Here is a 12,489-nt window from a genome sequence, read left to right as displayed (position 1 = left end):
GGGGCATCAAAAATTTTAATCCTTCCATTAACAAAGCTACTACCATTTGAACACTTTTGTCCTAGATATGTATAAGAAATCCCTGAAGCATCGTAAAACATTTTAGTTTCTTTTGGGTATTTTCCTGTCTGAAGAAATAATTTTTTAATAGCTTGATGCTCTCCAAGACTTTCAATGACATTGCAATTCTCGACTTTGTTTTTTTGCTTTGATCATCTATAATTAGTGATGAAACAGCCATAACCCCTCTAATTTAATTCAAAATTTTTTTGACCTCTCATGAATATGGTAGAGACAAGTAAAATATCATTAATTATACCCCGCTCCAAAGGAGAGGGGGATATACTGTTTTACCCTTGTGTGTCTGTATGTCTGTCTGTCCGTAACAAATTTTTCATCAGTTTTCTCAGCAACTACTCATCGCAGATGCTTGAAATTTTAGCACACACTTTGCTGAGGTATGCCATATGGTGGGATTCATTTTTGTACGAATCCCGTTTCAACTTCCTGTTTATCCGTGTGTCTTTCCATACCATACATAACAAATTTTCATTGTAGTTTTCTCAGCAACTATTGATTGCAGATGCTTGAAATTTTAGCACACTCTTTGTTTTGGCCTACAATATGATGGGATTTATTTTTCTACGAATATTGTACAACTTCCTGTTTATCTGTGCGTCTGTCAGTACCATACATAACAAATTTTGGTCGCAGTTTTCTCAGCAACTACTGATTGCAGATGCTTGAAATTTTAGCATGCTCTTTGTTAAGGCCTACAATATGGTGGGATCCATTTTTGTATGAATCTGATGTCAACTTCCTGTTTATCCGTGTGTCTATCTGTACCATACATAACAAATTTTCATTGTAGTTTTCTCAGCAACTATTGATTGCAGATGCTTGAAATTTTAGCACGCTCTTAGTTTTGGCCTGCAATGTGGTGGGATTCATTTTTGTACGAATCTGATGTTAACTTCTTGTTCATCCTTGTGTCTTTCCATAACTGAACTTGTGTACATTCACATCAAAGTGGCTCACAGACTTCTTGTTTTTTTTGCACTACAACAGTGCAATTTTTTATTTCAAGAAATTGGTCTGATTTCAACATAACTTTGATTACAAATAGATATCTGTAAGATACATCATTCTTTTTATCTTTCTAGCTTTTGTGAGCCAAAGGCTCAAAGAGCTAATGCTATGGCCATTTGTGCGGTGTACATAAACTTTTTAGAATATGAGCCATAACTCAAGAACCCCTTGGCCAATTATTGTCAAATTTGTCACAGGGTATCCTTGGCCCAAGGGCTCCCGTTTATAGTAAACTTAGGGTTGTGACCCTTTAACAAGGGGAGATAATTAGGAAAATAAAACCAAAAGTACTTGTTGCTAAAAAATCGTCTTCTCAAGAACCACCGGGCAGATTATCACCAAACTTCCACAAAAGGATGAGGATATATTGTAGATTTATATTTGCATGGGGAATCACCCTGAAACAAAGGGCATGGTCTCAAGGTCACTTCAAAGTTGACCAAAAATTACATTTTATTAAAATGTTGATATTTTGCTTACTATAAGGACTAGGATCATCAAATCTTGTCAGTTGATGCATCTAAGGACCTCATATCATGTTGACTCAAAAGTAGGTCATGGTTACCTACTTTGTAAATTTTACGGCCATTCTTTTTCAAAATGATTTAGAGGCATATTTTGAAATGTTTTCCTAAAAAGGAAGAAATAAAAATGAGAAGAAATAAGACATTGTTAAGGAAACTAATCGACAGGAAAATAGCTAAGGGTGTTAAAAAGAAAATTTTAGTGAGAATTCAAAGACTTGCACCAATATTATTATCACAATGATCACGCAGCTATGTTAAGGCTTCCCGAAGCTTTAAAATGCGCTCAAAACATAATATGTCATTGCAAGGACGGTTTTGGTTTTAATTTATAAGTATTGATCTTTAGTACTTCCAATTTATATAGAGGGTTTCCTCTTATATATATATTAACATATATGTTATGATATCATATGACTGTTGATCACGTGACGGTCATTTAAAATTTTTTGAAGTGTTTCATATAAATCGCTTCGGCGCAGCTGATTAACACAATAATTATTAATATATTGTTATATAAATAAACTCATCGTATCCTTGTTTACCCGAAATGTGCTTGGGAAAAGTCACAGTATTACTTGGGTACAAAATATTTCGTGAGGAAATCAACTTACCTACAAATTTGAGGGTATTTCCACACAATGTCGTAATCTGTATTGAAACAAAGCCAACACACATTTTTCCCAAGCAAGATTCAGTTAGAGAACAACCTCTTCTTACAGATTTTCACAAAAATTCTCAGATTAATCCTCATTAATCAACTGCGCCAGACTCTTTTTTACACACAAAATAAATTCATTCTCCAACCACGGGTATAAAACAGAGTACATTTCAAAAGTATATTTTTCCTTAGCATTTTGAACATGCTGAATTTCAATCAAGGGTAGGTGAGCGGTGTATTTTTAAAATATTCGGACATATATGACTTAAAAAACCTTTAACGACCCGTGAATTTTGCAATAGGTATCTAGCATTTTCACATGCAGTTTGAAATAAAGTGTAAAGTTCATGACACTCTCCCCGTCATAACACCTCAAGTTGGCAGTGACTTGACGTCATTTTCCATTATGACGTCATATTTTGATAGTTCAGTAAAGTGAAGGCACAGAGTGCACTGTGATATTCTACAGGAAGCCTTAACCTACCTGCGCAGATATTTGTCTGATAATGGCAAAGGAGATTGTGTTAGTTCCGAAAGAAAAATATCAGAAGTTATTGGAAAATCACGGGAGGAATTTGAATAATCGGATTGAGCCAAATAATTTAAATATGGATAATGACACGGTAAAGCAGAGAAAAGTCGGTGAACTGCATGACATTTATGTGAAAATAGAAAATAAAAAGGTAAATTCCGACATTGAATACTTAGATTTACATTCTAATCAGAGCAAAGGAGCAAATAACATAAGAACAGAACAGATCAGAGCCCTGTTAAAAGAAATTTTTTTCTGATTTAGAACAGAAGGTACAGACTGACACTGATTATAAGGATTTGCATAATAATCTGAGCGTAAAGGAGAAAAATATTAAAACCAATATTTCTGATGATGACTCAGCCAAAGTGGCTATACATAAGAATACCGCAGACATCATCAAGAGAAAGGAGAAGATATCTTCGAAGAAGAAAAACACCTAGAAAATAATGGTTAAAAAATAACTGAATGGATGATGGATGGGCATGATAAAAAAAAAATATCAATGTGAGGATTGCAAGAAAAGTTATAAACGGAAGTCAGACTTAACCAGACGCATAAGGTCAAAACGGGAGAAAATCGTTTGTCCCATCTGTGATCACCATTTCAACAGAAAAGATAATTTTAAAACTCACTACAGAAGCTTTCATGAGTCAACAGCCGACCTTCAAATAGGAGGTAATTCTCACCCCTCATTGTCCAAGACGGTGCAACAGCCATCATCTCCATGAATTGAATGAAGAAAAATAAAACTACAACTTCTGAAAAAATCATTAGAAAAACAAAAGTGGTAATAACGAGCATAAGCAATCAACAAGCAATCAATGGATCAATCAAAATAAAGCCAAAATACAAAGAGAAATTCGATTTGCTTGTGTTTTATTCAAATATTGAGGCGAAATTAAGAGACTTTATAGTCTCTCATTCACCAGACAGGAAAGGGTTAAAATGGTATCTTGTCACAAGAGTAGAATTTATCCAAGAAAAGGAAGGTCAGACTGAAAAAGCCATGCCGCATTTTTGCAGCACCACATACCGCCATTTGTCCACAGAGGACTTTAGTATGCATAATCTCCACGAGGCTTACCAAAAATGTTTACTTCGAGAGGAATTTAATATGAAAGGGTCTGACTGGATACTATCGAAAATAATTTATTTAGAATTGTGTTATGTCGTATATTCCCCCAAAGGTGGTATTTACATCAAAGAACCCGAGGAGTTAAGGAAGAGCAGATCCCTAGTGAACATCAAAAATAAGGATTAGAAGTTAAACCCATTTACATTGGTATGACAATATTAAACCTTTCCAAATTATTCATGCACCAGTTCCATTACGAATTCATTAAGAAAAAATATCGAGAGACTGTCAAATTGCTGATGACTGATACCGATTCACTGTTTTTCAGGTAAATCAAGTTTTATTCTTTTAATTTTATCCGAATACCAAAATGTTGAAGTGAAAATTCACTTCAATTGACATTTATTCTGCAGGTTCGATGATCTGTAGAAAAGAAATAAACCAACATAGATGTTTTCGAACTATCCAAGAGAGCACTTCTTATTCAATGAGAAAAACTAAAAGGTGGTTGGCAAAATGAAAAGTGAAACTGGAGGTAAGTTTTTCTCTCTTTTTCTCTCAATTGTAAAATAAATTTGTTTCAGCAATACAAAAAATATGTTTTGCATTTTATACTCAACAGGAGTTCCTATCATAAGATGTATGGGTTTAAGACCAAAAATGTATACATTTACTATCAACGATGGTAGACAAAGCGAAGTGAAAAAGGCCAAAGGGATCTCTAAATCCGTGGTCATCAGAAACTTTGTTTATCAGAATTATGTGGACTGTCTATACAACCGCGAACTGGAAAGACATACTATGAACTCTATACGAAGTGACAACCATGACTTATACCTAAAAGCCATCAACAAAATTTCTTTCTCTTATCTGATGATAAACGATACTGGTTGGCACCATATGATGTTGAAGGTTACATGTACCCCTATGGACATTATGTTCCAACAATAACAAGCATTCTGAGAGTATTGCATTAGCAATACTAGTCCCCTACCGGCAAGTGTAATCTGGTTCCAGTTAAGAATTGAAAATGCCATAATTCCGTCAAAAATTAATGAAGCGGGACGAAATGCAAACTTGATCTATAACTAATCAAGGTAAAGCCACATACCAAAAATCAGCTCAATATCTACAAGCGTTTAGAAGAAAATTGCGGAAAACCCGTAAAAATTGAAAAGGCCGTAATTCCGTCAAAAATCAATGAAGCGGAACGAAATGCAAACTTGATCTGTAACTCATCAAGATACACTCACATACCAAAAATCAGCTCAATATCTGCAAGCGTTTAGGAAAAAGGTGCGGAAAACCAAGTGGGACAGACTGACAGACAGACAGAGGGACAGACAGACAGACAGACGGACAGACAGACAGACAGACGGACGGACAGACTCAGAGGAAACCTATAGTCCCCTCCGGTTTCACCGGTAGGGGACTAAATATCTTTTATGTATTCATTTAGTGCTCAAAGTAATTGAATGAAAAGAAATGCACTTGTACTCATGCATGATTTAATTTCCAAATAAATATCTTTCTAAAAAAATAATCTTTTTATATTTTAACACTCCAATAGGCTCCGTGAAATTTGTTTACATAATTTCTTCTTAAAATTAAATAAATTGTTGACTTTCTATTAAGTTTTACAAAGAAAAAAAAAGATATTTCATTGAATTAAAAAATATTTTAAGTGTTCATTTTCCTCAGTAAATATAATCTTGGTTAATTGAATATACAATGGTTAGATTTCCACCACCTTATCAGCAGAACAACTGTCCCAAGGATCATGAGGAGTTTTGAAATTTTTAAGGAGACATCTTTGCTGATCGTAACCATTCATATGGCGAGAATTTCGTCCTTGTCTGTATCATTATCCTTTAAAACCGACTCTCCGCGCGGCGGCTTGGGTCCTCTTCAGTGGAAGTAAACGATTCTATTAAATTAATGAAAAACATTGTAATTTTCTGCAAAGCACAATTATGTACTGTCCTTGTAAAGAATATGAATTTTAGTTTTATATCCTTTTAACTAAATGTAATTTAACAAGCATTCTGAGAGTATTGCATTAGCAATACTAGTCCCCTACCGGCAAGTGTAATCTGGTTCCGTTCCCGTTAAGAATTGAAAATGCCATAATTCCGTCAAAAATTAATGAAGCGGGACGAAATGCAAACTTGATCTATAACTAATCAAGGTAAAGCCACGTACCAAAAATCAGCTCAATATCTACAAGCGTTTAGAAGAAAATTGCGGAAAACCCTGAAAAATTGAAAAGGCCGTAATTCCGTCAAAAATCAATGAAGCGGAACGAAATGCAAACTTGATCTGTAACTCATCAAGATACACTCACATACCAAAAATCAGCTCAATATCTGCAAGCGTTTAGGAAAAAAGTGCGGAAAACCAAGTGGGACAGACTGACAGACAGACAGAGGGACAGACAGAGGGACAGACAGACGGACGGACAGATTCAGAGGAAACCTATAGTCCCCTCCGGTTTCACCGGTAGGGGACTAATAATATGAATATTAGCTAAATAAACGTTACAAATGTTTATACATGTATTTAACCCCCCCCCCTTCCCCTTTAACTTTGCGTCAACTGAGGACGATACTAACCAAAGGTGGACTTGGAGGTGCCGATAAATTCCTCGTAAGGTCTATAGCGGCTTTAAGTTCTTCCGACATATTTAGAGTTGTCATTAGTACGTCGTCTGGTAGGGAAACCTGTTTTTCTCTGGTACTGTCTAGCAAAATGCATTTTTTTAGTCAATAGTTTTACTGCATTCTAGAATCTTCAATTTATCGTAAATTATATAAAGGTATAAATATATGCAAAACGACAATAAAAGTATACCTTGTAGATGTATGTAAACTCTTCTATATATGGAAATATGAGAACTGCATTCCATAGTGCCCCCTCCTATAAATATCATTTCCTCTAATATTGAACATTGGTGTTTCACCATCACCACTGATCTCACTATCGAAGCGGATTTCAGAAGTCATATCAGACTGGTGGTCTTTTTAATATCTTATGAAAGATGTGATTCTCTGTTTCTTTTTTCTTATTCATATAGTCCACCATTCAATTATGACATTTATTGTATTAAAAAATCATGACTATAGATCAGACTTCCCACCCCACAAGTAATCAATCAATCAAAAAAAAAAGAGAGAGAGAACATCTTTTGTCTATTGACGTTAATGAACGTTCAAAATCTATATTTACTATTTTTTTAATCACGATTTTCCCATATATATGTTAAATTATTATACATTTATTCAAAACCATACGTACATTTAAAAAACCATGACTATAGATGAAACTTCCCACCCCGCAAGTAATCCATCAACAACAAAAAAGAGAACATCTTTGGTCTATTGACGTTAATGAACTTTCAAAATCTTTATTTATTGGTTTTTATCACGATTTCCTTATATATATGTAAAATTATTATACATATATACAAAACCATACTCGCTTTTCCTCCTTTATATCTAAGCTTCATGACTCGAAATCATCCCCACATAAAGTAATCCATCAAATAAGAAAAAAACATCTTTTGTCTAGCTAAGTTACCGATATTTTAAGGAACTCCAATCCTCAGCAATGTTTGGTAACTCGCGCGTAACATCCGGAAAAAGTTTATTCGTATCATGAATTCCGGCATTTACAATTTTTGGAACTCTTCTTTCAAAAAAGAATTATAAAAAAGTTGTCATAGCATGTAAACAAATGGAAATGGAGGGAAATCGTATACGAGAAAGAAATAAGAAAGGTCGATTCAAGAAAGCCTCAGCTACTGCTACTAAAAGTATTAGTACGTGTACCGACGAAAACAACAACGATCCTGACTTCAGCGATGTCAACAATGAAGATCCACTGGTACAGGTGGATGAAAACGATGACAATAAAGAGACATTTGACCTTTTTCAAGGCAGAAGAGTTGTTGAATTCTCTGTTCTGGTGGATCATTTGCAAAGAGGGTGCTATCTATGTCATGCATCTCTGGATCTTGTTGACTGTGAGAAAGAGAGAACGTTATGGACTAGCTAGCTTACTGTATGTAAGATGCAGGAAATGCAACGAACTGACGATCATTCCTACTGGTAAACGACACAATATAGGTCAAAATGGCCAAGGTCCTTTTGATATCAACACCAAACTCGCTGTTGGTAAGTATTTTTATAAAAGATTAAACGTATGTGTATTTTGCAAATTATCTGTAAAATATATTTTCTCAGCTGGTCATAGCTACATATAGGAACATATAGTATACAAGAATTTTGTAACATACAACACTGTACAAGTACCAGCACTCATTATATAATATAGAAAAGAAAAAGAGAATTTACCCTCGGCTCAGTGGTCGAGCATCAAAAATAGGATGTGAAAGACATGCTTACATATGTACTACAATATATTTTTAGTACAATAGAGCAGTAAGTGCATTGCAATAGAGCAATAAGCACATGCATGGCTTGAATACATGTATAATCTTTTTTCTTAGCTTTAACCTATGCTGGCATTGGAGAAGCTGTGGTTTCAAAGATCTTTTCGACGCTCAATATACCAATTCTTACTCCAAGAAATTTGAAGAAGAGAGAGCGAGAGACTGTCCCTGCTCTAGAGACACTGGCAAGAAATTCTTGTGATGAAGCCTTACAACTGGAGGCACATAAATCAAGGTTTATATTATTATATAGTAACACAGTTTTGAGTATTATTTCATTACATCATCGCAAGGCACAGATTTTATGTTCATTCTTCCACATATAGAAAATAGAATGGACACAAAACATGTGCCTTGCGACAGTGAGTTCATTCAGGGGTATGTCAAACACCCTTTACTCATTTGATGATTGAATGCAAGTAATATATAATATATATAAATAATATATAAATGCATTTATATAAGGTATGTAAAACATATGGACAATTTATTATTGGTAAAAGGGGAAAAAATTATCCTACAGAACTCTTGTTTACAATAAAAATTATAAAATTTTTATAAATTTCAAGTCAAATGTTGACACATGATATGAATTTATTTTCAGTGAAAGTGGATTGGTGCTTTCTTATGATGCTGGATGGCAAAAGCGAGGAAGTGGTGGAAACTACAATAGTCTCTCAGGTAATTATCTTGGCAATGCATGCAATATATTTTCAGTAAAAAAAGGACTTGACGTCTGAAAACTTCATTTGTAAAAATATGTCTAATTTTGAGTGTGCATATTGAACTAAAAATATTCATTCTTTCAGTGACATATAACATTTACATACTGATTGTTTTTATAAGTGTTTTACATAATTCTTAGGACATGCATCAATGATTGGCAGCAAAACTGGCAAAGTAGTAGGGTATGGTGTCATGTCCAAAACATGCCGGACCTGTGATTCCAACAAAAAGAGAACCTGTGAAAAAGATCATGACTGCAGGAAGAATTGGTCTGGAAGTTCAAAGTCAATGGAACCAGCAATGGCAGCCAACATCATAAGAAATATTGAAAGTAAGGGACATAAAGTCAGAACTTTGGTTATGGATGATGACACCAGTACTATTTGCAAAATAAGATCAGAAGTAAATTTAGAGATAGAGAAGTGCAGTGATAAGAACCACACTTTCAAGAACTTCACAAACCATCTGTTTACACTACAGAAAGAAAAATACAAGAGAATCCTGAGTACCAAAGTTATAAACCATATAAAGAAATGTTTTTCATATGCTGTTTCATCCAACAGAGAAGATCCACAGTCGCTTCGATCTAACTTGATTGCCATACCTCACCATTTATTTGGTGATCATTCTCAGTGCACATGGTGTCGTTATCTGCAGAACAGAGATTCATATGTTCCTAGGAATCTACCCTATGGGAAATACCTCTCGGATAAAGAACTCCACCATGATCTTGTGAAATTATTCACATTGTATGCAGAACAATCTGACAAAGTTTCTTCATTGGAGAGCACACAAAACAATGAGAGCTTCAATCAAATTGTTGCAAGAAAAAATCCTAAGAACAACTTCTACTCTGGTTCAGAGAGTAGCAGAGTTGCTGCAGCTACCTGTGAAAAAAATATAGGACCACATTATGTGACTCAGGTATTCTTTCTTTTTTAGAACTACCTGGAATGCATATACATATATGTTTTGTGCACCTATCTTTATGCTATTTATTTCCTGTTATTTTATAGAAAAATGATGAATTGAGTTTGTCGCCTGGGTCCTTCACAGTGAAACATGCTGACCGAAAAATGTGGAAAAGGCACAGCAATGCGGAGAAGTATTGCACTAAGGAGTTCAAGAGAAGGAGAGTACAACTGAAGAAATCTGCCTCTGCTGCTGCATCTTCATCAGAGACAAGAGAAGGGGTGACATACAGAAGTGGTGTGCTTTCTACTACCAGTAGTATTCCAGATAGTGACATGGAAACCATACCACCACCTCCAGAACATCTGCAACAAAATCCACTACCTCCCTGTCAGTACAGCAGGGTTTATTTTGATCTGGAAACGACAGGTCTAGGTGTATGGAAAATATCACATACTTTTGTAAAGATTTGTCACATATTTTTTTCTGAAATGCCCATGGTATTACCTTATATCACATGTATGTACACACAATTTTTCAGGATTATCAGCTGACATCGTTCAACTGGCAGCAAGGTGTGGAGAGACTGAATTCAACCAGTATGTTCTTCCAACAGTAATCCAATGGCATCAAAGATCACAGGACTGACTTATGATGGTACATTGCTGTACAAGAATGGTGCTGCTTTACCAGCTGTTTCTGTAGAGATGTGCCTTTCATCATTCTTTGATTGGCTGAATACTTCTGGTTTGAAACATCCAGTGTTGTTCGCTCACAATGCCAGGAAGTTTGACAGCCTTATTTTTGGTAGATCTGTACTGGATAGTGGGAAAGAGGAACAAGGAAGAATAATTTGTGGGTTTTGTGACACCTTACCAATGCTGAAAGAACATGCATCTGGACCCCATCTGAACTTTTCTTTGGAGACTCTGGTAAAGGATATTCTTGGGTGTTCTTTTAGTGCACATGATGCAGTTGAAGACTTTAGATACATTCAGAAAGTTGTAGAGCATCATAATACTGACTCATTTTACCTTCAGTATAGTTTTACTATGATGTACATTCTCGATATCATAAAGCAGATGAAAACTTCAAAAAAAAATCTACAAACTCTTATGCCATTAGTTGAAAATCATATTATTTCTGAAAGCATGTGTAAGAAGATATCTTTTTCAGGACTAGCTATCAAACATCTTCAAATGGCACATCAAAGAAAAGGCTATGATGGGATACGAAGCTTATTTACAGAGACTTTTCAGGGAAAGCCACGAATAACTAAACGCTCATCTATTATTACTGCTGTGTCCAAATTCATTGAAGAGAGATAACTCTTGATCCTGAAAATTTATGTCAATATGATTTCTCTCCTTAGCTTTTATACTTGACTGGATGCAATGCTATTTATTTTTATTTTTATGATTCTTTCATCCCAGTGGATATTATTTTATGCAGCAAACAAGTCAAAATACATTATATCAAATACAATCTGCTGAAACATAGATAATTCTTTTTGTTTTCTGTTATTTACTGTATATGAAATGATCAATTATCTCATAAGATCACCTGGATACACTGGTAATTAATTATCAATTGTTTATCATAATAACAAGTACTGCAGAAAAGTTGAATAATACTGGTGAAAAATACATCTTCATTTTTTTGCACCTGAGGTACGGAGTACCTTAATATCTTTATTTATGGATAAATTATGGTTCACCATGCATTTCATAATTATTATAATATCAATGCACTGAAAGGCAGGCGGACAGAAACTCCTAATTAAGATAAATGTAGATAATCAATTTTTAAATTTTGAAATGTGTCAGCAATCAATGATATAAAGTATGTCGAACTTTAATTTTACAAACTATATGAAAATATGGCTGACTATCAGGAGTGTGAGGAATTTCAAATTTGTCCGTATGATAAATCTCATGTTATACAGACAAAGAGGTTCTCCTACCACCTTCTAAAGTGTGGGAAAAATAGAAATATTTCGAAAAAATCCAAAGCATGCGAGTATGATTATACTCACAAAATTTTACGAAGTGAGGGGAATAATATTTGCACGAGCTGTGCAGATAAATTAGATTCTGAAAAGTTGCAACAAAATGATTGCAAGAAAGGAAACACTTTTCTATCTAAGTATGAAGAAGTGAAATAGATGGAGAGAACTAGGATGAAGAGCTTGAAACTTTTATTGCAAAGAAATATTGTGCTCCGATTCCAGAAATAAAATTGTTTCAATAAAAGGGTGAGTAAATATTTTTTTATAATACAGATTTTGTATGCTAATTGTGTCGGGAGCGGTATTACCAAAATTGCACTCCGCAATTTCATGAACGCCATTCCATGAATTCGAAGCGGTAAAAGATGAGCATGAGGCAGTTGTTATTCAGCTTATTGTTATTTGTCTGGTTTGATGGTGTCCAGGGACACTACTATTAGATGTTTGTAGCAATGCAATTTGGAACTGGATGGGAGAGGGTCTGTACAAGGGGTGTATGGCAGATGATG

The 12,489-nt window shown here is 34.7% G+C and overlaps 1 pseudogene; it reads left to right on the top strand.

Moving 5' to 3' along the window:
* The first annotated feature begins 4,093 nt into the window (after positions 1 to 4,093).
* LOC133199140 (uncharacterized) lies at positions 4,094 to 10,591 on the top strand (annotated as a pseudogene).
* Positions 10,592 to 12,489: the final 1,898 nt, after the last annotated feature.

The sequence above is a fragment of the Saccostrea echinata genome, unplaced genomic scaffold (genome assembly GCF_033153115.1).
Source record: "Saccostrea echinata isolate AGI-Se365-2 ecotype Australia unplaced genomic scaffold, CSIRO_AGI_Sech_v1 ptg000033l, whole genome shotgun sequence".
In the NCBI taxonomy this organism is placed as follows: Eukaryota; Metazoa; Mollusca; class Bivalvia; order Ostreida; family Ostreidae; genus Saccostrea; species Saccostrea echinata.
Note: the sequence above shows the minus strand (reverse complement) of the source record. Positions and strands in the feature narration are given on the sequence as shown.